Source organism: Triturus cristatus, chromosome 6, assembly GCF_964204655.1.
Source record: "Triturus cristatus chromosome 6, aTriCri1.1, whole genome shotgun sequence".
Lineage (NCBI taxonomy): Eukaryota > Metazoa > Chordata > Amphibia > Caudata > Salamandridae > Triturus > Triturus cristatus.
The window spans coordinates 446660537-446685103 of record NC_140589.1 but is presented as its reverse complement, the minus strand read 5'-3'; the positions used below and the strand labels follow the sequence as shown (position 1 = coordinate 446685103).

The following is a 24567-nucleotide window of genomic DNA, read 5'->3' as shown; positions in this document are numbered from 1 at the left end:
ATGAAATTGTCTCAATAATCGTGGAGCATGAACATATGACGCTGGTTCCCATGAATTTTCCGTAGCATCAAAACCTTTCCATGCTATCAAATAATACAATTTACCTTGCATTCTCTTTGCATCCAAAATCTTTTGGACTTCATATTCCAGATGTCCATCAACATGAATGGGGGGGGGGCGGAGGTTCTGATCTAGTTTGTGGATTATAGGGTTTCAATAGAGATACATGAAAAGCAGGGTGTACAGGATATTCTTGAGGTAAGTCTAATTTTACAGTTACTGGATTGATTATCTTGTTAACCATAAATGGTCCTATGTACCTGGGCAATAATTTTCTTGGTCCTGATGATTTCAAATTTTTTGTTGAAAGCCAAACCTTATCTCCTATCTGATATAGTGGTGGAGCTATCCTATGTTTATCTGCTTGTTGTTTCATTGATTCTTTGTACTTGTTTAAATGTTTTATTGCTTTTTCTTGAATATTTAGTAATGAGGAAAGTCGCTCTGTGACCCCTGGGGTTAAAGATGGAATCACAGAAATGGGTAATGCTTGTGGATGATACCCTTGTAAAAAATAAAATGGGGTACACTTTATTGCAGAATGCACATTATTATTATAAATAAATTCTGCAACAGGTAACACCTTATCCCAGTCTGTGGTAAATTCTGCCATCAAACAACGTAGGGTTTGTAATAATGTTTGATTTACTCTTTCAGTTTGGCCATCCGTTTCTGGATGAAAGGCCGTAGAAAGAGCTATATCCATTTTTAAGCTTTTCCCTAAGTTTGTTCAAAATTTCGAGGTAAATTGGCTCCCTCTGTCCGAAAGGATCTTGGTTGGCAAACCATGTAATCTTACTATTTCTTTATTGAAAACATCCGTTAACTGTGCAGCTGTAGGGAGTTTTACTAAGGGAATAAAATGTGCCATTTTTGACAGATAGTCTACTACCACCAAAATAGTGGTATAAGTGTTGGCCTTAGGTAAATTAACTATGAAGTCCAAACTAATTGTATGCCAAGGACTGGGAGGAGTTGGCAATGGTTGTAATAACCCCATAGGTGCTTTGTGTACAGATTTATTTCTAGCACAGATTGGACATGAATTAACGTACTCTTTGATGTCTGTTATCATGGAAGACCACCAAAAATGTTTTTTGCAATTTTCCAAGGTTTTTTGCGATCCTGGATGTCCTGCCAAAATTGAATCATGATGCCAAGTCAAAATCTTTTCTTGTAGGCATTTAGTTGGCACATATAACAAAGAATTATGGTACAATAAACCATCTTGAATAGTATTGTGAGGATTTTTTAACCACTCCTGAGTTGTTATTTTCAAATGTTCCTCCCTTACTTGGTTCAAAAAATCTTGTTGCACTATTGGTGTCAGAATCTTTTGTGGAGGAATTATGGGGGGGCAAGTTCCTTCTTTATTCAAATCAGCTGTATACCCATATCTAGACAGGACATCTGACTGGATTTGCTGTACTCCTGGTCGATAAGTTATAACAAAATCAAAGGCGCTAAAAAAATTTAGCCAACGCATCTGTCTTGGTGTCAATGCTCTCACTGAACTAAAAAATTGTAAATTTTTGTGATCACTAAATATAGTGACAGGGAATTTTGTGCCCATCAAATGATGCCTCCATTCTGTGAATGCTAATTTGATTGCCAAAAGCTCCCTCTCAGCCACAGTATAATTTTGCTCAGCTGGCAATAATTTTTTAGAATAATAAGCTACGGGATGTAACTGACCATCCTGGATGTCTCTTTGAGAAAGCACAGCTCCAACCGCCACCTGCGAAGCATCCGCTTCTACAAAAAATGGAAGATCTGGGTCTGGGTGCTTTAATAATGGTGCAGAGGTGAATTTTTCCTTAAGTGCCTTGAACGCCTGAGCTGTGCATTCTGTCCATACAAACTTTTGTCCTTTATGTAACAATCTGGTCAAAGGCACAACAGTTTCAGCAAAACAAGGAATAAAACGCCTATAAAAATTGGCGAACCCCAAAACCTTTTGTACTTCCTTAACAGTTGTGGGCTCTGGCCAATCTCTAATGGCATTTACCTTTTTTACATCCATCATTATTCCTGCTGGAGACAAATGATACCCAAGAAAATCAACTGTGTCTGTATTGAAAATACATTTTTCAAGCTTAGCAAAGAGGTGGTTTGTCAACAATTTCTGTAACACTGCTCTTACTTGCTGCACATGTTCTTCTCTTGTCTTTGAATAAATAAGTATATCATCAATATACACAATCACGCAGACTTCAAGAAATTCATGCAACACCTCATTGATAAAAAATTGAAATGCTGCAGGTGCATTACATAACCCAAAGGGCATCACTGTATATTCAAATAATCCAAATTTAGTTTTAAAAGCTGTTTTCCACTCATCATTTTCTTTTACTCTAACAAGATGATATGCACCTCTCAAATCTAGTTTAGTGTATATTGTAGAATGACGTAATTGATCTAAAAGAACAGGTATTAAAGGCAAAGGGTATTTATTCTTTATTGTGGCCTTATTTAATCCGCGATAGTCGATACAAGCGCGGAGACTTCCATCAGGTTTAGGAATGAAAAATAACGGCAATGATACTGGAGAGGTGGAGTGTCTTATAAACCCTGATGCCAGTAACTCATCAAGATATGTCCTTAGATATTTTGTTTCTTCTTCTGTGAGAGCATACACTCTTGTGTTAGGCAAAGTGGCTCTTGGTATTAAATCAATACGACAATCGTACAACCTGTGTGGCGGCAAAGAGCCAGCCTTTACTGGGTCGAATACATCTTTAAACTCTTGATACTCAACTAGTAGGCTAACAACCTGTATTTGTGTAGTTGCACAATGTAAAATCGTCATGGATTCAGTGAGTGCTTCTTGATAACAAGATTCTCGACAATAAGTCGAATCTAAGGTTACTGTTCGTAAGGTCCAATTAATTCTAGGGTTATGTTGAGTTAACCATGGTACTCCTAGAATTAGCCCAAACGTGGGTGTATCAATTAAATCAAAACCTATCTTTTCCGTATGTCCATTCTGACATACCATAGTCAAGGGTGTCGTTCTCTTGGTTATCATTCCGGAAGATAAAGCTGACCCATCTACTGCACAAACTGACTCAGGGTGAGTCTTCCACTCAGTAGGTATCTGTAACTCTTTTGCCATCTTTATATCCATGAAATTCCCAGTGGCTCCGTAATCTAATAAGACTGGAACGGAGTGTCGCACATGGGTACTAATGATTAAAACTACCTGTATTACAAAGTGTCGAGGTATTCTTGGCACCAGATTAGTAGAAATATTGGAGGTCGAAAAAGATTCTTTACTCGTGCAAGAGACCCCCCTCCTTGACGAGTTTCTTAGTTTTCCTGCTCTGTAGAGTTTGTGAGTACAGAATTAACCTTCTTTACCCCTTTTGGTTTTATAGGACATTCTTTCGCAAAATGTCCAGATTTTGCACAATATAAACAAAGATTTAATTTTCTCCTTCTATCCTTTTCTTCTATGGATAAAGGCCCCTTGATAGTCCCAATCTGCATAGGTTCCGACTCAGATACTTTAGTATCATTTTCTTTTTTGTCACTTTTTGACACAGAAAACCTTGGCTCAAATCGAGTTTTATCACCCTTTCTTTCTCCCAATCGATGGTCTAATTTTACCACCAAATCTACGAAGTCGGAATACTCTTCTGGAAGATCCACAATATGTGCCAAGGCATCTTTTAAGTCATCGCGCAGACCTCTGTAAAACAAGGATGTGCGCTTTTCCTCCGGCCACTGAGTTTCTGTCAAAAGTCTATTAAACAAGGTTACATTGGTTAATAAATCTTGTTTACCTTGCTTTAAATTTAGCAATTCATTGTCACTAGCTTGTAGATACGTGTGTTTTGCAAATAATTTAGTCATGGTTTCTTTAAACAGAGGCCAATTATGTAAAATGGGGTCATCTCGATCAATATAAGGTATGGACCAATTTGCTGCTGTTCCTCCCAAATACGAAAGCACAAAGGCTACTTTAGTGGCATCTGTAGGAAACGACTGTGGTTTACATGTAAAATGTAATTGGCATTGACTAAGAAACACAGTAAACTTACCAGAATCGCCAAAAAAGCGTTCCGGGGCTGCCAAAGGAACCACATTAGGAACAGCCACCGTTACTTGCACTGGTGTGGAATTAGCCTCAGGACTCATGACCATTTTAGAGGTTTTAGGCTTACTACCAAACACTGATGAATCTAAAGGTTGAGGCAAAACTGGATTTCCCCATAAAGAATCTCTTGGTTTGTAACGAAGGACTTCCTGTCTTAATACAGTATTCTCATGTTTTAGCGTATCAATTTCCAATTGCATCTTTTGTAACACCTCTGATATGGATTGATTTCTGGAAACATCATCGGCAAGCGCCTGCGCCATTGCTTGACCATCAATAACTTCCGTGTCCGAATCCATATCTCTCAAGGAGAACCTAATTGTTGTGAAGGCTTACGCTTCTGTTAAACTTCACTCACCTGAAAGGCAGGACGTTCAACTTGAGAGATGTGTAGATTGCTCTCGCCTTCCCCCAAGGACTTCCTCTGGACTCAACTGAATATTTTGCACAGTTTATCCAAGGTTAAATCCTTAAGGGAAGGGGGAATAGGGACAAAATAATAAAAGAAAAGACACTTTCAATTTCAGCTTGCCTCTACGTTTTCCTGACTGCCTTTCTTCCGAACACAGCTCTAATGTCAAACAAAGAAAAACAAAATGGGCATTAATACTTATTTTTACAGGTTTGTGGTAATTACATAAAATACCAACATTCTACTTTTGTACCTTTTTTTACTCAGGTTTTATCTTCACCTGCGCACAATGAATAACATAAATCTGCAACGAGATTAAATAACAGCAGTCTTAAAGTTCTGTTTCTTGGTTGTTCTGACAAAGATTTACTGAATGACGATTGACTCTTCTGGTTTATACTCACAAAAAGGCAATCAGCAGACTCCCAACTGGTTATAAATCAAGTAATGTCTTATTCTCTTTCTTTAGTGCCTTTAAATGAGGAGATCGCGCTGCCACTGAGAAGAATTCCGAACTAAATCAGATAAGCAAAGTCTTTCTTTTTGCAATTGTATATTCTTGCTTGTTGAATTTCAATTAGTTCTTTTAGCCAAGTATGCTTGTGAAATGCGTAGACAAGGATTTATAATACAAACTAAAATAAAATGTTCAAGAAACTTACTGTTCATTTATTGCAACCGGCCGGTTACTCACTGTTTTCTTAAAGTTTCTCTGTTTCCTTTCTTTTTTCCGATGTAGGATGCCTTTTGCTGCAACTCCGGAAACTTCAGAAGAAAGCTTGAATTGTTTCCGTGAGAACGGGGGAAGATTTTGGAAGCCGGACCGGAACCTTCGCTGGGACTCGGGAGCCGATTCAAGATCGTGAATGGAGATTCTCTGCCTTCAGGTAAGTGATGGGATGTAACGAGCGTAAGCGCGTTTATAGGAATGTCTGGGGTTTTTATAGAGTTGCTGGAGGGTGGGGTTGACATGCGGAGGGATTAGCAGTGCACGTGTCCATGCTAATGTGAACCACCTCACCTGCGGGGAACGTGAGTTGCAACTGCCAAAATGAAGCATGTTTTTTAAAACGTGCATTGTCAGGAAGCACGAGCAGAAATGAAAACGTGACCAAACAGCACATGCCCCCAGAATACAAATGTGTGTACCCACAGGAGTCTTGATGTACACGAGACTGCCTACAAAACAGTCAACAAGCATTGGCAAAGAACTGCAAAACATCCTGAAACACTTTAAAACATGATGTTTATGTAAACACGATATTTTAGCAAACCTTACAAGCTTCAAAGTTAAGATGCAGTTTCACAATCCTCGTGATATGATTCCTCCAAATGCGTCTGAGCATAATTGTTACAACAGACTGTAACAAATAGTCAGGCCAGCGGTTGCAAATGTTATAGATGAGAAAGGGCATTCCTGCCTGTGTACTACTCTACACGCGTATTGCATCTGAGATCACCCCGCCTTTACAGGCCCTCACTACAGGTTTCGTGCATAGTAGTGTTATCCATCTTACTAGCTCTGCATGCAGTCCCGACCTGCATAGTATTGCCCAAAGATAGGGTCACCACAGTGTATTAAAAGCTTTATCGCCTTCTAGGGACGTCACCCAGCTATTCATTTTTTCCGCTTAGTCCATAATTCAAAATAGACTTCTGAAAGAGAGAGATGTGTTTCTGTCCAGAATAAAACCATTTTGGACGGGGTCTACTATAGTGTGTGGTATAGTATTACGTGGTTTGCCAACATCGTACCCAGGACTTTGTAATCAAGATTAAAAAGAAAATGGTCAATGTGAGCCGACATTTAGGGAATCCCTGCCGGGTTTTGGAATGCTTCCCATGTTGAATCAGAAAGGACTCCCCTGCTCTTAGCTGTTACATACACCTACAACAACCAGTGATGCTGCAATGTGAGTACAAAATTCCACTGAGAGTCCTTCTGTTCCGGGCTTCTTACCACCTGTCATTTGTTTTGGTGCCAGGTGGATCTCTTCCAGAACTATAGGGAATTCTAACTCTTGTCTTTGTACTGAGTTAAAGAATGGGAAGGTAAGCCAATCCAGAGACTTCACAATGGACTGATGTACTGCCCAGGGTGGTGCCTTTTACAGATCCCTATAATAGGTCTCAAAGACCTGATGTATGTCCCTTTGGGAGACAACTATCAGCCAGCGGCATAGCTAGACCTACTACCACGAGGGGGGCCCTATGTTTACTGCCCGGTGCAGGTACAAGCAGGGGGCGACAGCCAACAGAAAACTTGTTCAGGGGGTGGCGGCCAATGGCCGACTTGTTCCTGAGTGGGTGGCAGCCAGCAGACGCCATGCTCCTGGGAGGCCTCTGATGGTGGCAGTTGATAGACATGGCTTGATCATCTTCGTCGCACCCAAAAAGGGGGGCGCCTGGCGCGGTCCACCCACCCACCCCCAAATACACCACTGCTATCAGCCGTTCATTATTGCAAAAAGCAACTATTGGGATTCGGGGGGAGGGTCATCTGACAAGTAAGTAAACTACCTACTTTATCACCATTTACTTTTTGCCGAGCTAAATATTCACTTTAGTCCAGGTGTCTCAATCTATTTAGCATCATTTTACGTTTACGCTTAAGGTCACTGAGTGTTTGAAGTGATTCCTTATCTACCACGCTATTAATTTCCAGCTCTTAAGTTTGTTTCTTTTTACTTATCAGGTCGTCCCTCAGCCCCCTCTTTGTGCTATATACCATCTTCATGTTTACCTTACTTAGCACAATCCTGAATGCACGGCATTCGACTGCAGCTTCCACTCCTGTGCACTAATAGTAAGTAAAATACTCTTCTTTGTGTTCTCCTACTTGTGTTCGAAAGGTCATGTCTCATAATGCCTCTGTTGGAAGGTTCCATGTTGGCATTTTAAGTGGGGCCTACCCGACACTATTTGGTCTGTCAGTGGATTGTGATCAGACAACATTCACCCCCTATATTCAGTACCCACCACCCTCAAGCCCGCCCCCGCATTGCTATAGGCCACATCTATTCTCGCATGCACTGCATGTACTCTGGAATAATAAGAGTATTCTTTCATTCCTGGATGGATTAGTCTCCAGAAGTCAGTCACCTGTGTGTTTGTTGCCCACTGTTGCAGTTAGCGAGTAGTTGTGAAGGGCAATTCTATCCCAAACACATCATTGAATTTTCTGCACCAAATAGTAGTCATAGGTGCATTATTTAGGAAGGAGGGTGTTCGTGTTGCAAAGAAGGGGCCCCGATTCGCATTGTGAGCGTACACTGTTGTGAGAGCCACTGGCTCTCCAGCCAATGTCCCTTCAATTACCACAGACCTCCCCTCCGGATTAATTTGTGAGTGCAATAGTGTAAATGGAACTGCAGGAGTGATCCATATGTCTGCCCCCAGGCAAACCCTGAATATGTGATGCCATAGACTAAAATCCGCCACTCCTTACACAGTTTATGTAATTCTCCAGCCAGCAGGTGTGTCTCTTGTAGACATGCAAAAAGTATGTGCATCGTATATTTTATATCTCTTTGTGTGAATGTACATTCCTCTCACCTTCCATGTTAATATATGGTACTTATCTATTCCAACTCCAATGTAGAAACCTCTTTATCTCTGTATGATTAGCCATATCCACAATCATGGTCTCCACCCATCGGTCCCCTGGTGTAAACAATATTATGCATTTGTGAAAGCAAGTGACTTGTCTGGCATGTTAATAAAACCCCAACTCCAACACTCAGGACAAGCTTGTCGAACTTATCTAGCTGAACATGGCGCCCGTCAAACGTGTTTTATAACTTGTCCTTTCTGAACCTGGGGCACGGCAATAGCAAGTATTTAAAACAATCAATATACTGCTCTTTCCCACGTGCTCTTCACTTGTCTTTCCCTGCCCGTAGGTGCTTTCTATATGATCAGCTACATCAATAGTCGTCATAGGGATAAATGCGGGACCCCTTCTCAATACCATCCCAATATCATCCATCATGGTCCTGCGCTGAGTTTCTGTCACCTCAGGGTCCGATCCCTGAATGTCTCATTAAGAGGCAACATTATATTTCTACCTCTTCTATCACCATTGACCTTCCAAATGCTGCTTGCTTGTTGGTGGGCTTACTTTGTGGATTCAGTAGGGGCACTTCCACCAAAACTCCAACCAGGCATAAGGAAAAACAAAGGCTTCTCACCATTCCGTAGCATGTATTTTGCAAAGAACAATCAAGCATATTTTATGTTTGGTGTCAGTGTTGTTTCTTTCCTATAATAAACAATTTCCGTCTCTTTTGAACGTCCATTGTGTAGTCTGAAAATATAGTTTCTTGGCTATTATAGACCAACCATGGGCCCTTTGTTCTTGAAACTTGGAGGATATTGTCCCTGTAGTGAAAATGAAACAACCTTGCAACTACAGGTCTTGGGAGAGGCAACCTGTGCGAATATCTACCACTAGCCCTATGGGCGCATTCCATAGTGATGAACATGGATGTCTTACCTCCAAGACCTTGTTGGCAAGGCAGTCCTCCATGAATAAGTCCATGCTTGGGCCAACCACCTTTTTGGGCAAACCATTTGTGCTAATATTGTTACAACGTTAACATCCTTCCGTGTTTTCTGCTTTTCTGTGCAAAAACTGAACTTCATCTTGTAATGTTTTTATCTGTATTGTGTGGCGTTCTCTGTAGGTCCTATCCGTGCCAGTGAGTATTGATTACGGTCTATGTGCTCCTTGGGCTTCTTGTGGTCTTCCCTGAGTAAACCTACATTGATTACAAGCACATCTATTTTGGGTTCTAAGGAGGCTTTATTTTCCAACACAGCTTTCAGCAATTTCTAAACTTAGCCGCTGTTTGCATGCAATGTCTGTTCCACTGAGGTTGCCAGGGCTTCCAGTGCATCTTTTTGGCCTGTCGCCATGCTTTCTCAGGCTTTGGTAAGTTTAGGTTTCACCATTTTCTCAGTCCAGCTTATGTGAATTGGTCCCAAAGTCACGTATCGCATCTCTATCAGCTATAAACTGGCAATATGAGCAGCTGGAACAATTTAACTGGCAGAAAAACAACAACACAGGAGAAAGTGGGCAGTGGATATGGTCTAGCAAGCCTTCAACAATCAAACACACAGTTCAAATAATCAGTAACTGGTTCAGTTTGTGCGTCTTCCAATCTGCCAAGTGTGGGCTTAAAGCCTTATCACCCGGCAGGTGTGTTGAGGACAGTAATCACATGCCATCTTGTTCTGTTTGTTCCTCAATGAATCCACTGAGGCTTATAACCATTTCACACTATGTTTTCATAGCCAAGGACCGGGGGAGGGAGTACCCACAGACAGTGACGGCCCGTGTAGGGCGTTTTACCGGGGCGGTGATGTGGCGCAGAGGAGGGGCAGGGTGGGGGGTTCCAAAATGCGGCAAACGGCCGAGTTCAGGTAAGTTACGAAAAAAATTAATAAAACGAATTTCGTTGCGCGCGCTGCATCGCATTTGGCGATGCAGCACGCGCAACGAAATTCGTTTTATTAATTTTTTTCGTAAAAATGCGATGCAGCACGCGCAACGAAATTCGTTTTATTAATTTATTTCGTAACTTACCTGAACTCGGCCGTTTGCCGCATTTTGCAACCCCCCACCCTGCCCCTCCTCTGCGCCACGTCACCGCCCCGGTAAAACGCCCTACACGGGCCGTCACTGCCCACAGACCACACTGTTAATGACTATGCTATGTGACTTCATCCTTTTGGCCATGGAGTTTCCTTCTGTGAGCCGGCTGAATCCTCCTGTCACAAGTGTAGTGCAGTGCTCAAAGGCAGGGCCACCCTTTTGGATAAGTGCATGCACCACTCCTCTAGCTCTCTATCTTTTCCCTTGCTACTCCTTATCAGCCGGATCCACTGCTGCTCCTCCGTCACAAGTTGGAATGGGTGCACGCCTCCGTCACAACTCCCAACCGTGCCACTGTTTTTAGGCCGACCCTCAGTTAGCGCATGCGCAGCTCTGGCGATCAGATTGGTTAATAGACTTATTAGTCCCTCCTTACTACCGCCTTGTCTTCATTTGTAACCACTCATGGTTACTGGCCCCTTTACTTCGGTTGTTGCATGGTACGCCTTCTTAAGGCTGTGATCACTATTTTCATGAATGAGTTTCTCCTACTGCAGGCAACACATGCGCACCCGCTTTCAATAACAACAAGGGCGCCCGCTTCCACTTTTACCCGGGCGCCCGCTTCCACTTTTACCCGGGCGCCCAGCATTATCTCATTCCCCCACCCACCCCGTTGCTGCTTAATCTTGCTTTGTCACCCTTGTGTATTTTTCTCTCCCTCCCACACCAACCAAACCGAAAGCCCCGCCTCCTCCACAAGACCATCTACATTTTCGCTATCCTTGCTTTCTTTTTAGGAGCAATGAGGTGTAATCTTGAGGAAACAGCAGTAAGACGTTCAACTGACATTTCTTAGACCAGTGTAATTTTTTTAAATAGTGCATCAGAATCACGTTTACATGGATGCTGTGCTTTGATCGAACACGGCGCAATTTTTGTTTTCACTTTTACATGGACGGGCGCCGCGCTTTAGTCAAGCACAGCGCCTGCTTTCATTTTTTATTTTTTTATTGCCATGACGGCCACTTCATGGACGCTTCATAGCAAACAAAGAAAATTCTGCATGAATTCACTCCCTTTTTGCAAAACATTGGAATACTACCTGCTTTAATACTCACAGACAATGTGCTGCTGTTTATATATACATGATTTGTTAAGTGATATTCATACAATCCACCCCGCTTCTAAAGCGCAGCTATTGCTGTAATACTATGGTATATTGTAATCCTTTCCCTAGTACCCGTTACTCAGTTAACAGCTCCTTTGAGGAATAGACTGCTTCCCTAATAGCCGACATCTTGGTAGATGGAACATCCCATACCTCATAAGCGTGCACGCACATGTGGTATCCAGTTTCTATCTCTTTTTTAAGAGACCATTGATGCCATGCTGCAGCACTTTTTTAGCGAGCAGTAAGTCGAAGGCCGTTTTAGAGGTAACGAATTTTAGGAATAAGATCAGCAAACTACCTTTCTCTACTCAGGCCACTGTCCACTTTCCTTAAGTGAAATTTACAGAGTGCTTCCGGGTGTGTCTGATCTCTGTACAACATGTAGCTGATTAGTGTTATTAGACTAACATCGCAACGTCATTTCAACAAACAGTTTTAAAGTATGACAGTCTTAAAAATGCATCTAGGATGTTTTTCAGTTCTGTGTAATATGTTTTAAGCATAGCTTTCCAGTTACTCTCACTGTGAAAGTATGACCTCTATTTGTTATGCCAAAAGAAAACAGTTTGTCCGTGGCAGTTACAAAGTATTTTTAATACTTTGTTCTGCAGACCAATCGCCATGGCTTGTGTGTGTTTTTAGCCTTGAATTTTTAGTCGACAGGCCTAAGCCCATGTCTTGTATACCTGTACGTTTATTTATATTTTTAAATGTCCCCGCATGCTTAGCGATGACTCTGTAGAGAATTAAATAAATGTTTTTTCTCCAGGGGCAATCACTACAGGCCTTTATTTGCGGAGCAGGCATCTATTTCAGAAGTGTATTGTTATGGACAACGATCAAAACAATTTGTATTCCATAATTCTGAAATATATAACATGCCTGTCAGATTACCTGCCCTGCGAGCGCATATTTGGCAAAAACAGATAAATGTGTAGTGAATATATATATTTTTTTAAAATGAGTTTTATATAGCGCGAACTTGATCCGGTATCGGAGCGCTTTACATAGCACCAGTTGCGTTACATGAGGACACATTCATTTTTCTGTTAGGCATGGGGAGATTAAGTATTTTGCCCAGAATCACAGGATGTTCAGCGTCGTTGTCGCGACTCAAACACAGTTCCCCAGATTCGAGGTCCACCGCCCTAGCCGCTAGGCCAACCCCTCTCTTCATGTCGGGGGCACAGCAAAGAGTTACATTTCAAAGATTCTTTCTACACACATCTGCTAACAGTAGGCAAGTTTGTTCCATCCAAATAGAAAGCAGAACATGGCAGAGCAAGGATTACATGTATTTGTATGTGTCTTTGCTTTGGAAGGACTGAATTTAGTGATCCAACTGAGCATGTTCTTGAACTTTGTATTCTGCTGTCACAGTCTTTGCAGACTCTAGTACTGTCACATCTTACGTTTCCTAGCACCCAGGATAATGTGCTGCATAGCCAAAAACTTTTAAGGTCCCAAAGGCGAGACCAATTGCATTGCAAATGCTTGTTTCCCAACTGTTTGCAGCTCTGATCAGCCCCACTAGCTCCACCCAAAACTGATGTGTTCTGAGAGGCAATCACAGCCCTTACCACGCTGTCCATCTCCACATGGTCAACATTCTGACTCGGGGTGTCTTTTCAGTGGTTGCCATCGTAGTGGTGTTATCCCAGCGCATTGCAGTTCAAACGACAGTTTTTTTAATGTATTTCATGACCTTTTAGCTCACTTCTATTCTCCTCTCCTGCTTGCCATCTTAACCACTCCCCCATTAAGATCCTAGTTTACCCCTCTTCCTATATGGTAATTGTTACCACTTTCCAATTTACTGCTTTGTGCAGTACAGTCCAACATATATGTGTTGAATGTTTGGCCATGGAGATAAGTAAAATGTTTTATTTGAAACTAGCACCTAATACTGGTTTTTAGGTCTCGCATAGGCAGCGCATATGCTGCCTCTACGAGGCATCAAGTAATCTGTATGTGTTGGCAAGTAGCCAGTAGTTTCTCCTGCCGCTTGCCATTTGGTGAATGTTGGCACAGCTCCTGTTAGCTGGCTTTTTACTGGCTGTTGATGACAAACTGACTTCCGTGTAGTCCGGAAGCAGCGGCCACTAACTACCGTTTTCGTCCACCAGATCGCACTTTTTTTTTGTCGCGCATCTCTGCCTGACGTAAACATGGCAGCGGCGCATGCGCCAGGCTGCAGCAGGAGCCGGTGTGCACGAGGGGTGGGCAGCACATGCTGCTTGTATTTTTACACCTCGTTATCTACTCACAGCAGAGCTAAGGGAAGGTTGTGTCTGTGGCACAATAAACATGGCAGCACGGACTGAGGGGGGCTTGATAAAGAACAAAGGAACCTGATTTCCAAGAACTACGGAAACAAAGGGAGCAGACAGTGCGTCTTATTCAAATACAAATGTTCATGTGTTTTACGGTGGAAGGTAGTTTGATTCAGATAAAGACCGTCAGACTCTTCTCTGATACTCGTCAGCTTTTCGGCACTTGCACAGGTTGTGTTCGCTGGCTCTCTCCTCACCCTGCTTCGGTACATTGGAGGCAAGGCCCGTGAAGCATGGACTCTCCTAGTCTTTCATTTTATACTGTGGGGCCGGGTGTGTAAAGGGCACTGCTGTGAACTCCTGTGCCGGGCATCCATTTACATTCTACGGTTGTGGGTCACCGCCCTCAAGGTGGTCTGTGGGCTAAGCTTTATGTTTGGTCTGAATGATATGTTGTAGCAGCGGCCACATCCCGTTATGGGTCTGCGTGGTGCAGTATATGTGAGCGGCAGCTGGCCTGCCTGTTATGTGACCGACTCTGTCCAGTGCTACCAGCCCCTTCAGCGGTCCCTATCAGTCAGGAAACAGAAACGTGGGCATAGGTAGGCTTATAAACCGCTGTAGATACACGACAATAGATGGCAGAGCATTGCCCTCAATACGTGTCTTCTGGAGTCACTATCCCAGTCCATGTGGTTTGCCAGATTGGGTAGGCCGCAGTCACATCCAGTACTGTGCTGTTGCCCTGCGCCTGGTCGCCGTGGCCCTCTGCAGCCCTGAGCCTGCCGTGGCCCTCTGCAGCCCTGCACCTGCCATGGCCCTCTGCAGCCCTGCGTGTCTGGTTGCTGTGGCCCTCTGCAGCCGTCGTCTGTTTCAATGACAGCTCACCAGAGAAACCTCAGGAACCTGGCGCACTTCTCCTTCCCCACATAGTGACAGCGTCCACGGTGACGCACCCTATGGTTACACACAGGTCCTCTGCTCCGGAAGCCAGGCCCCGGCTCACTGCTGTTTCTGCAAGGCTCCTTCCATGCTCTGGCTCCACAGGCTCAAACTGAAGCCGCCCTCGTCTCTGCACCCACAGCATCCTCGGCTCGCTTAGGTTTTTAATCATTGGTCACCAAGTTCTGGGCCTAGTGGTGGGGATTGCCGAGCAGGAGAGCCTGGAGTTTGGGAAGGCGGACTTCGTGCTGCTCGGCCGAGTGACCACGGGGAACTTCATGGATAACCTGAGACTCAGGTAAATGCCTGTGATAGGTATGCTCTGGGCAGGGCCACTGGAAAGATGCAATTCTGCGGCCACGGTGGTTTCCTCGTGAGAATGGATTTGTTGTTCTTGCCACATAATCCATCTCTGTATATTTTTCATTTGAGATCACAAAACATAGTTTCTAGCTCAAACAGATCCAAAGTTACTAAAACCGCTACCACGCATGTTGCCTCGGATTGGCCAGCTCGTTGTTGCACAGAGGCAGGCCACCTTACAGGTACAAATTGCTGAATCTAGATGTTAAACAAATAATCCTGCCGCATACACCCTCCTCACCTCCCCGCCGCTTAATTCCTTTGCCCTTAGCAAAAGAGTTTCTTAAAAGATGCCCTATAAATCCATGCCCCTGAACAAAGCGCTGTGAAATGAAAGGGAAGAACGGTAGGGTTCTGTCCCCAAGGAAATGGAGTCATCATCTGACACCTCTAAACACCTTGCCACTTTGTGCATAGGCCCACTTGCCAACGCCGCTACTAATAGCTTTGTGCACAGTTGGCACACGTTAGCGCCTTGTGCTTTATAAATCACCTGACTTGCCACCTTGCACAGATAGATGCTGATGTGAAACTGTTGTTGCCTCTTAATACCAGGCGCAAACATTGTCCATTCAATGCTACTCATTCTAGGGACATCAGTAGGATGAAAGGCTATGTTGTCTCTTCCAGGGTCTGAACCAATAACTTGTATGTTACCCATTGAGGTCAGCATCAGGCACACAACCCCCTAAGTTGTCTTGTTGCTTCCTTCCCACCTTAACAGAATGCGCTTTGAGATCCCCACGATTAAAAGCAGAACTCACAAAAGGTAAGACAACGAATATTTACCAAATAGTACAACAATCCCAATATGGAACCAGCAGGTAGAGATTTCACACCCTGTGGAGCTGTACTTTATGTGGACATTAAATAACCAACTGTTTATTATGTTTATTAATGGGGCCATAAGACATGCCCCTAAATTAGTGTAGTGTTTTTAATTATGTTTGCTTTTCTGATTTGAGATAGCTTCTTACAAATTGTAATTGTATTTATATAGCTCTTACTACCCCTGATGAGGCGTCAATGCGCTGTCGTTGGGTCATCCCTGTGTTGTGGTGATTACCATCACCTGGGGATGTCATTGTGCTAAAACTACATGTGAGTGAAGCTATGTTGCAGTAATGTGCAATAATGTGTAACTATTGGCACCACTTCATCACACTCTAAAGTAAGGAAGTCCAGGAAGCATAAGGTTTGTCATTTCCTGCACAGCCATAGCGTTGCTGACTTCTGGCATGATTTTTGTAGTTTGCATTTCTTTTGTTTGGCATTAACAGTAAGTGCTATCATTGCTACACGTCTTCTTTGGGGTACACGTTGGGTATTGTAGTTGCACTACTGTTTCAGACTCCTGTTAGTAATCTGGATGTTTGCTTATCAGATTCACTGTTTACTCTTTGGCACTATAACTTAGCTCATAATCCGCAATTGCTGTGCATAATGTTCGATCGCCTGCCAGCAGCAAAGTGCCTCATGCACGAACACATGGAGGGGGTGTTGCGCCTTTAAAGACCAAGATCATGTTTTTTTTTTCGTTTTCTAGTATCTTCGGTGCCCCTGCTTTCACTACCGTGGTGTGTCCTCCCCCCCCCTCCACCAGCTGTTTTAAAAACACTATTGAGAAGGACTTTTTTAGATGTATGCTGACCCAAGTTCTGTCAAGTTACCCAATCTGGTAGTAAGTGGATTTATTTTAAAAGCTGTTGTAATTGATTTTAATTTTCAGAATATTTAGTTGTTTGGCATGTGTTATTTTTCCGTCTGGCCTGTGTCAGTTCCACCCTTTTAAATAACAAACACATCCTGCTTCCTTCTTTTCTAAGCACACTGCAGGCTCATCTTGTTAGCGCTATATATAAATGCAATTACAAATACAGTGCACCACATCCAGCCACAACACTCAAAATAAATACACATGGGTAAAAGTCATTGCCATTTACAACGCTAATAGCTCTAACTCTCGCAAATGCAAGACCTATTGCATTGAAAATGCTTGTTCTACTTAGCACAACTAGGCCGCATTAGCAAGAGTGCTTGTTATATTTCAGAAAAGGTCATGTTTATTTGTTTTGCGTGAGCTGCAAACAAATCATGTGTCTTATTTATTTTCTGAAATTTTTCAGAATTATCTAAATTCAGTTGCATCCCAGAGTCTCTGTCCTTGAGTGCAAATATATCTTTTCTCTTGCTTTCTCAGGAAGGAATGTACTTGTGAACCAACATTGTGAGGCTATGAGCTAAACATCTGTCCTCATGAATATGCAGAAGCAGCTCTTTTGTAATTGCACGTTTTTGCATTACTGAAACATGCAATTTCTTCTGTGCAGCAAATCATCTATTTTTAACAGCCAAATAAAATAATGTACAAGTATGAGTTTTTTTTTAAATTAATAATTTGATTAGTACCATGGCAGTGAAAGGTGTGCTGCCAATTTATATAAAATAATGCTATGAATTTGTGTGCTTACTTTGTGTAAAAGATTAGAAAAGACATGATTTTTCTGAAGAACTAGGAATCTTCCTATACTTTCCTTTTGGACTTTGCAGCTTGAATAACAAACTATTTATTTCCCTACTGATACTATTATTTGAATAAATCTACAAATACTGAGAACTGAAAAAGCCTTGCTGTACAGGATTCCCTAATGGCCTTAACTGAGCATTAAAATCAGGATTTTTCCTTTACTGACTATCGACCATTCTTAATTAGTTAGGGGTGGAGCTTTAATAGCCGCAATGCTGAAATCAGTCAATTAATATGAATATGGATTTGTTAAATGTCCTTCATGCAAATTTTGAATACATATTACAACTGATTTCTCTAGTGATTTGGATGATCAGAATATATATATATCTATATTCACTGAAAAAAACTCAGTTTCATGGACATTATAGTTAGTTGGACATTTCACTCATACAAAACCAGAGAAATTCGTCCGTTATAGTTAGTTGAGCTAACTATAACTCGCGCCCCCGCAATGCACTGCTGATGACGTCACATATGACATCACTGAGGGCATCTCAAATGACATCACTGATAATATCACTGATGATATCATCCAGTGACTGTGTGTTTCTGTAAAAAATAAATATGTTTTATATATACATATATATATTCACTGAAAAAAACATAGGTTTCAGGCACGTTATAGTTAGAAATTAGCATTTAAAAAATCATAGAAATTAACTGAAAAAACCATAGGTTTCAGGAACGTTATATTTAGTTGGACATTTCACTCATACAAAACCATAGAAATTCCGGCGTTATAGTTAGTTCAGCTAACTATAACTCGCGCCACCGCAATGCACTGCTGATGACGTCACATATTACATCATTCATGACATGGTGTCATCAGCAGTGCATTGCGGGGGATTGTCGAACCAGCTTTTTGGAGACCCCCCACTAGGAGAGTCAAAGCCAGTGGTGCAGGGGACACCTTAAAATCTACCGGTTCTTCTTGCTCAAATCATACATTACCAAAGAGACCAGGACAACCAGCCGTGGAGGGAAGTAAGTTATTTATTAGCTCGAGCTAAGGACAGAGGTCCCAGAATGGTACAAAGACAATTCTACGGAGACTGCTGTTTTACTCCACAGCTTACACATATTTATAGCGCTAGCCACGCCCATTTGTACAATACACAGTTCCACATTTTGATAAGTTCCTCATTCTGACAAGTTTTTCGTCAGTCTTGTGGTGCAATCGTGGTCAGGGGACATCTGTTCTCTGATTGCACAATGTCCACAGCCCCGTGCTTCCTTGCCCAACTTGTGTGGTCATGGGGCACAGCCTCGTGCTTCCTCTATTAGTTGGTGTGGTCACAGTGCACAGCCTCGTGCTTCCTCTATCAGTTGGTGTGGTCACAGGGCAGCTGGTCGTGGCAGGTTGAGTTACCAACAATGGACAGGATGTGGCTGAGTCTCTGGCACAACTGGGGGGTGAGGCACACAGGCAGCTTCTCGGAATCGGCTCGACCACAAGGAGCAGGGAGGGTTGGGCAAGTTTCAACAGGGAAGTGGAAAGCAATTCTTCATCAGGTTGCCGAGAGCATGGCAACACAAAATGGAGTCATGTGGGTCATTTTAAAATACAGTTCAACAAACCTATGGTTTTTCCAGTGAATTTCAAAGGTTTTTTAAATGAAAATTTGTAAGTCTAATGCACCTCAATCCTATGTTTTTTTTATTATATATATATATATATATATATATATATATATATATATATACATATATATTTTAAAAAATTGTGAATAATTTTTAGCTAGGAAAACTATATTCATTCTTTTTTAAAAAAAATATTATAAAGAAGTCGCGCACCCTTCGCGCACTCTACCCGATGGCTGCGCGTATTCCGGTAGCCATTTTGAAAAGACGCGCTGGGGTCGCGACTTTGGCGTACTTTGTAAAGTATAAAATATCTTTAAATTAATTATAAATAAAAGTTTTCCTTGAAGTGTTTGTCGAAATTTATTAATAAAAGTATTTTTAAAGTATTATTTTCAATATAATTTTGACAAAAAATTATTTGATTAGTATTGGATTCGGAGGTCAGGAGGGATGGCCATTTTGCTTGATCTGTTTTGCAAGATTTTTTGGTCTAGTCAGGTGGACACCCTCCTCCGGGTGAAGTATGGCTTGAGGATTCTATTCAAAAGGTGAGGAATCAACAGGCAGAAAAATCCATCAGAAGAGCAAGTTACTTACCTTCAGTAACGCTTTTTCTGGTAGATACAGTATCTGCATGTGGATTCCTCACTGTCCCACCCGCCTCCCCGTTGTCCACCTGCTTCTACCAAAAAGATGCTTTTACTGTTTGGCATGAATATGTCCTAATCATGCTTTTGTTTTAATAGTGAGAAATGCTTGATCTGTTGCTATTTCTTTATGCCTTTATTGGTTATGCATTTGTATTTGTAGATATATATATATATATATATATATATATATATATCCAGGCTCTTAGGGGTGTCCATACTTCAAGCAGCACTCGAACGCGGTTTAGCTTGTCCCCTTTCCATAGCTTTATTGGTATACAGGCAGCTTTCCTCGGTATTCTCACCGGCACACAACCAGAAGCCTGACGCGTTTCGTTAAGCAACTTCTTCAAAGGCAATTAGGTTGAAAGAGGCAGTCGGGCCACACCCCCACATTTATACCCAATCATACGCTGATATGCAGCTGCTCTGGATTAGCATGTATGTCACGGTGTTCTGGGATTTGTAGTCCGTTTAGATCCACAGATGGATGCCTCTTATGATAGATGCCATCGCAAGTTCGCATTAAGCCCCAAGGGAGGTGCACTGCTCAATCCACAAATCGCGCTCCACTATTGGGTCCTAGTTAAGACCCGTGGCCCCCTCAGTCCCGGGGTGGTGCTTGCTTCGCGTCTGGACCGCCGCGTTTTAAATCCAGGATCTTAGGGGTGTCGAGAAAAAAGGGGAGTCCCAAAACGCATTTCCCCCATGCAATTTCCCCTAGGATCTGTTGTCGCAGCTACAGCCCGAACCGCTGAACGGAATGACACCAAATTTGGCAAAGAGGTAGTCCTCAGTTCAGACTCATGCCTTTTGAATAAATGGTGTGAATCCGTTCAGTAGTTCCTGAGAAAATTAGAGTTAAAAGTACATAAATATCTATGGCCGGGGAGGATCCGCTGACCCTACCCGCACAGTGAGCGCACCCTCCCCGAACCGAGCGCGCACCCTCGCGATCGCGCGCTGAATACTAATTGGCTGTCGAGTGTCTGTCTACATTCGAATCCAGGAACTGTTGGCGGCCATTTTCTGCCTCGGTAGAAGCGAGGCTGAACAAGCAAGGGGAATAAGTGTGTAAAATATATAAAGGGGGCAGAGTGGGGCCCCCCTTTTAAAAAAAAAAAACAGCGAAATGCGCGCACGGTGCGCGCATTCTATCGCGTTGGATGCACGGATTCTCTCGCGGTGGGTTTGCGGATCCAAGGAAAAAAAAAATGAAATTGTTGGGAGATAAAGATTAAGCTTAAGTGTTTTGTTCTTGAGTGGCTCTAAAAAGAGCCGTTGTGTTCATTGAGAGTTTTTGGTACTTATAAGTAAGTACCTATACAGAGTCTAAAGTTGTTGAGGAAGAAACTGTTTCCTTCATCAGTAAAGTGTACTCCACCTCTCCTATACGTCTCTTGCATATGAAAGCGCAGATTGTTATTGTAAATGGACCCCATTCTGTAGTCTCGGAGAAAAGCAGAAACAGATTTATTCGCATGTTTTCTAGCTTTCTCAATCTGTGGACAAAAATGATCGGACCAGTTCCATTTCTGCCTTTGGCATATGTTAGAATACACAAAGGCAGTTTTAGGGAAAAGTGAAATCAGTTCTGCAAAGGTGTCCTTCATAAGCATTTCCAGACCTACCCCAGTCAAAGTGCCTAGGTCATTGCCACCACAGTGCACTATTATGAGGTCAGGGTGTTGGATTTGCATGAAGGCTTTCACCAATGGCATCAATTGGTGCCACTTTAACCCTCTCTGTCCAATCCATTTAATGTCTAAATTTGGCAAACCTAGGTCTTTGTGAATGCCTTTGTTTTCTGCATACCTTTGGCTCCAGAAAATGTAGCTGTGTCCCACAATCCACACTGTAAGCATCTTGTAAGGAGGTCTGGATGCACTCAGATGGTCTCTGTAAATGAAATGGCAGTTTGGAAAGTAGGATGTTTCTAAAATGGGGGCTAAGATGCAAGTTTTAAAAAAGACAAGAAATCATTGGTTGTTTGACAACCTTCTACACTGAAAGGTAGGGTGTATATTTCTGTTTTTTAAACGCATGATTCATATTGGTTAACAAAAACTGATTGTAAGGAACATTATATATGATAAGCTGATATGCTGAGAAGTCAAGCACACTAACTGTCTTGATTAGCAACATTGTGTGTGCTGAACTTGTGACCTGTGTGCTCAGTACAGTGTTCCATGACATGTTTCTATGGAAACGGGCAGAAGGCAGATTGGGGGAAGGGTTGAAGTTCAAGTCATTTGGAAAGGGTTGAAATGTTTAACCAATATAAATGTGTGTTTGCTTTTGAATTTATGTGGGAAGGAATGTGATTTGATGTTTACATGTATATGTGTGGAAAATGAGAGGGAAACTTTGCCATTCTTTGGTTCTGCTGACAGGTGCACAGTGCAGAGATTCTGTACAAGAAAATCTGGTGTGCGACTGATATCTGGTGTGACTGATATACTTCTTAATCTACAAAACATCTTGAAAGGTGAGTTATTTAATTGTGAGGGGATGTATGTAGACTATTTTTATTTTAATCAGATTAATGTATTTCTTCTGCTAAATTGTAGGGAGTACTTTTTTTCTCTACAATGTTATTGACAGTGTGTGTGCATGTAGAAACCATTTTGTGATAAGCATTAGTTTTTTTCATGTGATTGTAGACAGATAACTATGCAGTTTTTATATTTTGGTAGAATTAGAAACCAGTCATTGTTTATTAATTTGTGAAATGAGTGAAGTTTCTGCACTAAAATGTAGTACTCCTTGTAGATAAAGAAATGTGTTTTGGTATAGTGCAAGGGATAGTGTTGTTTGTCTAGAATCACACAGAGAGTCTGTGTGCATTTGAGAACCACTGTGAGAGAAGCATTTGGTAACATTGTGTATTTGCTGACAGATAACTATTTTAAAACCTGTCATGTTGTCAAGTTTTAGTAGCATTAGAAGCCAGTCTTTGCTTATGCGTTGATTAAATGAGTCAGGCTTTGACACAAAAGTGCACCCTTGAAATAAGCACATTGTGTGCAGTTCCCTTACCGCTTCCATAGTAGTAAATACGTTTTGGTAAACTCCTAGGGATAGTGGTTGTTGTCTAGAATCACACTGTGAGTCTGTGTGCATTTGGGAACCACTGTGAGAGAAGCATTTGGTAACATTTTGTATTTGGTGACAGACAACTGTTTTAAAACCTGTCATGTTGTGAAGTTTTAGTAGCATTAGAATCCAGTCTTTACTTATGCGTTGATTAAATGAGTGAGGCTTTGACACAAAAGTGCAGTACTGAAATATGTAGATTGTGTGCAGTTCCCTTACCACTTCTACTGTAGTGATTGAGTTTTGGTAAACTCCTAGGGATAGTGGTGCTTGTCTAGAATCACACTGTGAGTCTGTGTGCATTTTGAAACCACTGTTAGAGAAGCATTTGGTAACATTGTGTATTTTCTGACAGATAACTCTTTTAAAACGTGTCATGTTGTCAAGTTTCAGAAGTATTAGAAACCAGTATTTGCTTATGCGTTGATTAAATCAGTCAGGCTTTGACACAAAACTGCAGTCTTGAAATATGTACATTGTGTGCAGTTCCCTTACCACTTCCATAGTTTTGAATGAGTTTTGGTAAACTCCTAGGGATATTTTTGTTTGTCTAGAATCACACTGTGAGTCTGTGTGCATTTGGGAACCACTGTGAGAGAAGTGTTTGGTAACATCGTGTATTTGCTGACAGATAACTATTTTAAAACCTGTCATGTTGTCAAGTTTTAGTAGCATTAGAAGCCAGTGTTTGCGTATGCTTTGATTAAATGAGTCAGGCTTTGACACAAAAGTGCAGTCCTGAAATATATAGATTGTGTGCAGTTCTTTTAACACTTCCACTGTAGTGCATGAGTTTTGGTAAACTTCTAGGGATAGTGGTGCTTGTCTAGAATCACACTGTGAGTCTGTGTGCATTTGGGAACCACTGTGAGAGAAGCATTTGGTAACATCGTGTATTTGCTGACAGATAACTTTTAAAACCTGTCATGTTGTCAAGTTTTAGTAGCATTAGAAGCCAGTCTTTGCTTATGCGTTGATTAAATGAGTCAGGCATTGACACTAAAGTGCAGTCGTGAAATATGTAGATTGTGTGCAGTTCCCTTACCACTTCCACTGTAGAGAATGAGATTTGGTAAACTCCTAGGGATAGTGGTGCTCGTCTAGAATCACACTGTGAGTCTCTGTGTATTTGGGAACCACTGTGAGAGAAGTGTTTGGTAACATCGTGTATTTGCTGACAGATAACTGTTTTAAAACATGTCATGTTGTCAAGTTTTAGTAGCATTAGAAGACAGTTATGACGTATGCTTTCATTAAATGAGTCAGGCATTGACACTAAAGTGTAGTCGTGAAATATGCACATTGTGTGCAGTTCCCTTACCGCTTCCATAGTAGTTAATGCGTTTTGGTAAACTCCTAGGGATAGTGGTTGTTGTCTAGAATCACACTGTGAGTCTGTGTGCAGTTGGGAACCACTGTGAGAGAAGCATTTGATAACATTGTGTATTTGGTGACAGATAACTGTTTTAAAACCTGTCATGTTGTGAAGTTTTAGTAGCATTAGAATCCAGTCTTTACTCATGCGTTGATTAAATGAGTGAGGCTTTGACACAAAAGTGCAGTCCTGAAATATGTAGATTGTGTGCAGTTCCCTTACCACTTCTACTGTAGTGAATGAGTCTTGGTAAACTCCTAGGGATAGTTGTGCTTGTCTAGAATCACACTGTGTGTCTGTGTGCATTTTGAAACCACTGTGGGAGAAGCATTTGGTAACATTGTGTATTTTCTGACAGATAACTCTTTTAAATTATGTCATGTTGTCAAGTTTCAGTAGTATTAGAAGCCAGT

At 41.9% G+C, this 24567-nt stretch overlaps 1 long non-coding RNA gene across 1 annotated transcript in view; it reads left to right on the top strand.

The window, feature by feature from the left end:
• Positions 1-5299: 5299 nt before the first annotated feature.
• LOC146817287 (uncharacterized) overlaps positions 5300-24567 on the top strand; it is a 192374-nt gene continuing 173106 nt past the window's right edge. The window contains exon 1 of the long non-coding RNA XR_014962525.1: positions 5300-5458. This is a non-coding gene — a long non-coding RNA (uncharacterized LOC146817287). The remainder of the gene's footprint in view (positions 5459-24567) is intronic.